This window comes from Neophocaena asiaeorientalis, unplaced genomic scaffold (genome assembly GCF_003031525.2).
Source record: "Neophocaena asiaeorientalis asiaeorientalis breed wild unplaced genomic scaffold, Neophocaena_asiaeorientalis_V1.1 scaffold515, whole genome shotgun sequence".
NCBI lineage: Eukaryota > Metazoa > Chordata > Mammalia > Artiodactyla > Phocoenidae > Neophocaena > Neophocaena asiaeorientalis.
The window spans coordinates 3367980-3372421 of record NW_020175829.1 but is presented as its reverse complement, the minus strand read 5'-3'; positions in this window follow the sequence as shown (position 1 = coordinate 3372421).

The following is a 4442-nucleotide window of genomic DNA, read 5'->3' as shown; positions in this document are numbered from 1 at the left end:
TATATATATATATATATAATTGTTTAAGCTTTTTCATTTCCCTTTTCTGATTCCATTCTTTTTACCTGCCTGGAAGAGTAACTTTCTTATCCACGTTTTTGTATTTTAAGTTTAGTACATTTGTACTTCCCCTCAATTTTTTTTTCTTAGTATTGTTTTGTGTGTTTTAAATATTTACACGAAGAGTAACATACTCTAAGAATACTTTTGCAGTTTGCATTTTTTTAGATTTACCTGTTTGATACCTGTATATCTAAATTTTTTAAACTATAGTATTGATATTTCCTTGTGTTATATAACCACATTTTATTCTTCTAAAGGTATCTATTTTATCTGTAGTTTTGGCCTCACTTTTATTCCTAATATAACTTATTTCTACTTTTTTCCCCCTTGATGAATCTGGCCAAAGGTTGGAAATGACCTTTTTTTTTTGCGGTACGCGGGCCTGTCACTGCTATGGCCTCTCCCGTTGCGGAGCACAGGCTCCGGACACGCAGGCTCAGTGGCCACAGCTCACGGGCCCAGCCGCTCCGCTGCATGTGGGATCCTCCCAGACCGGGGCACGAACCCGTGTCCCCTGCATCGGCAGGCGGACTCTCAACCACTGCGCCACCAGGGAAGCTCTGGAAATGACCATTTTTTAATGCCCATCTTTTTGTTTTGTTGCTTTTATTGCTTAATTTTAGTGTCCTTAATTTTCACACAGGCTTTAAAAATTTTCCTTTCTACTTTCTTTGGATTTACTCTTAATTATCCTAACCTTTTGAACTTATTGCTTAGCTTAGCTTTCACTTCTTCTCCCTGAAATGACCGCTTCGGCTACATTTTGCAAGTTTTGATATGTTCAATTACGCAATTCAGGCCTAAATATTTTGTCAACTTCATCCTATCTTCTTCCATCCATAAGTTATTGGAAGTTTTGACTGGCTTTTTTGTGATTAATTTCCAATTTTGTGTTATGGTCTGTTGGTGATGTTCTGTTTTCTCTACAAAAGTTCCTGTAATATTTGTGTGCTGTTTAGGGCTTCTTGAAAAAGATATCAATCTCTCTACTTTTGTTCCATGTTACCCATACCAAAACCTTTTTTGTTCCTGGTTTTAGAGCAAATACGTGCAGGTTCCCTGGAGTAGAAAATTGACCCAACCAGAGATGGCTACCTAACATGTTAATATCCCTTGGAAATGAAATCTCATCATTGCAGCGTCATTCATATTGGAACCACTTAATATTGGTTCCCAGTTTTCATTTCCCGTTTGAACTTGTCTGGCACCAAAATGAGTCACTAGCTATCCTCTCATAGTGTGTTTGGTATTTAGTAGTGTTTTAAAACAAATGTACTATCCAAATGGTGAAAGTTTCAATCCCAAGATCCTATGAAAGCAGTTTTGTTTAAACCCATTAGAAGATTTACCTGCTTCAGCTATTCCAGTTACTCCTCCCCTGATTGAAGCCCTCTGAGGACAACACTATATCCCAAAAACTTGCCTTAGTAATTTCGTTTTGGAAGCTAACGGTGGTGATATCCAGGCTTCTACGAAATGAAATCAAGCTGTATGCAAATTAGGTGTGCGATTCTCCAGATTTTGTGCAGATATCTCTATAGTTTTTTTAAAAATAAATTTATTTATTTTATTTATTTTTTGGCCGCATTGGGTCTTCGTTGCTGCGCTTTCTCTAGTTGCGGTGAGCGGGGTCTACTCTTTGTTGCGGTGCGTGGGCTTCTCATTGCGGTGGATTCCCTTTGTTTCAGAGCACGGGCTCTAGGCACACGGGCTCAGTAGTTGTGGCTTGCGGGCTTAGTTGCTCCGAGGCATGTGGGATCTTCCCGGACCAGGGCTCAAACCCGTATCCCCTGCACCGGCAGGCGGATTCTTAACCACTGTGCCACCAGGGAAGCCCCTCTACATTTGTTTTTAAAGCAAACAGTAGATCTGTAATCACGGTACAATCTAACCAACAGAAGTCCTGTTTCTACCTTTTGTTGATACAAACCTGCATTGGTATTTTGGGTTTAGAAGTAAAGTTAATCTTTTATAATAGGTCAACAATGCATTTCCACTATGGAAATCCATGGACAGAATGGTAGACTATCCCTGTGGTTTGGGGTGCTAGTAAAGGTCAAATTCAGTATCTGTTAAAAAGCAAACAATAGAAACTTGTTCAAGTTATATAAGGTGAACGCAATATCTTTCACTTCTCATATCTGTTCATTTCCCTTCTGTAGTAGTGAGGATTCTCCGGAGAAACAGAACCAATAGGATACATAGAGACGTATGTAAGAGGAGATATATTATTGAAACTGGCTCACATGGTTATGGAAGCCAAGAAGTCCCACCATGATCTGCTGTCTGCAAGCTGGTGACCAGGAAAGCAGTGGTATAATTCAATGAGTCCAAAGGCCTGAGAACCAGGGGAAGTGATGGTATAGCTCCCAGTCTGAGACTGAAGGCCCGAGAACTGGGGGGCTACTGGTGTTAAGTCCCCAGAGTCTGAAGGCTTGAGAACCAGGAGCTCTGCTGTCGCAGAGTAGGAGAAGACAGATGTTCCAGCTCAAGAAGAGAGAGAGAGAATTCCCCCTGCCCGCACCTTTTTGTTCTTTTGGGCCCTCAACAGATTGGATGATGGTTGTGCATATTGATAAGGGTAATCTTTACTCAGTCTGCAGATGCAATGCTTATCTACTCTGGAAATACCCTCACAGATATACTCAGAAATAGTATCTTATTAGCTGTCTGGGCATCCATTTGCCAGGTCATGTTGACACATAAAATTAACCATCACACCTTCCAATATATTTTAGCTAAGAGATGTTATACTCGGAGGAAACAACAGTGAGGCAACCTAGACAATCTGTATGAGCTGTTTTATTTGAAGAGAGCATTTGCACTGTTAAACTGAGATAATCAGTAACTGTCCCATTTATACAAGGGCCAAAAGCCATACTGGGACTCCTGAGAGGTGGTGGCGGTCTCTTTCCTTCTCGACCCCCTGGCAGGATCCAATGCTGGGCTTCTACCTCCCCACCATTCTCAAGGCACTGCCAGGCTCTGGACATACAGCAGTGACTGTAACAGTCTCTGTCCTCTGGAGCTTAGAGGATGACTTAGAAGGCTCTATTTTAACCTGTTACCAAGTCCTGGTTACAGTAATAGAGGCAATGGATTTTTCAAAAAGCTGATCAGCAGTTAGACCACCCAGTACTCACCAGAATTTCTCAAAATAGACAACTTCCACCATTCAGAGTTCTGTGGTTTGCCTCTTGGAATGTTGAGGAGTACCACAAACCCCTACCTAACCACAGTCCAAGTTGTAAAAATTACATCATGAACAGCACCTCTAATTAGTGCCTGACCACACACACATCCACCAACATACACATCATGGTTCTGGTCTTTCAGTGACATAAGGGAGATGTGTGTTAAAAATCAAAATTCAGTTGAGTAAATTTGAAGATCTAATTGGCTTTATTGAAAGATGTAAGAATCAGGCATCGTTCTGTGTAACAACTAGAAAGGCACACTGAGGGGGTTTTTATGGGCTGGTGGAGGGTGGGGAAAGAAGGTCTAAGCAGAAGAAAAGAAAGGATTTGTTTCAAGCCAGGCCATCTCCTTTTGGGGGAAGGGTACTGCAGGGGTCTTTATCACGCAGATTAGCTCAATAGTGTTGATCCAGAAATTTAAGATTGACTGTTTTAAAGGCCACATTTCTGGGCGGGGTTAAAACTGCAATCAAGTCTTGCTTTGCGGTGATGTGGGTGGAGAGCGAGAATGAGTCCATTTTGGGCTTGTCATTTTTTTTTTTTAACGTATGCCATGTCAGACAGTGATCTCACTGATTGGGTCTCTTTCTTCATCACAAACTTCCAAAATATTAAAGTATGCAAAGGCTTGCCCTCCCTTGGAGATCACTAGAGCACATTCTTTGCGAGTAGTTAGAGCCCTGTTAAGTCTTTTTTGCCTTTTTAAGTTCCAGGTGCTAAAAAGTGGAGTTCGGGGCAAGCATGGACCCCCCTCAGCGTTCCAGACCAAAAATCATTTTTGTAACAGTGGAAACATGATCAAACATACATCAAAATACAGGAGTCAGCTATGCAAAAATGAAGCTAGTGTTTCAATTGCTCCGTGTTTTAAAAAGCCAAACCAGTTTTTCCCCTTCTCCCTATGAGTAAGAAAAGCTACGAGCCCTGGAAAGGAAGCTGGTGAATGGTAGCAGAATATGCCACCCCAAAATATGCCTCCTTCTCTGGGTCACTCATTCATCCATGTCCCTTAAAGATCTCAAAAAAGAAGTGGTTGGTAATATCTTCAACAATAACCTCATCTTGGGGGTCAACGGAGAGAAAACATTTCACAGCTTTCCTCGAGGATGTTGGCATGATAGAAAGATCTTTCTCCATAAAAACAACACTCAAGCATGTCACTCAGTGCTGGAGTAAGTTAAG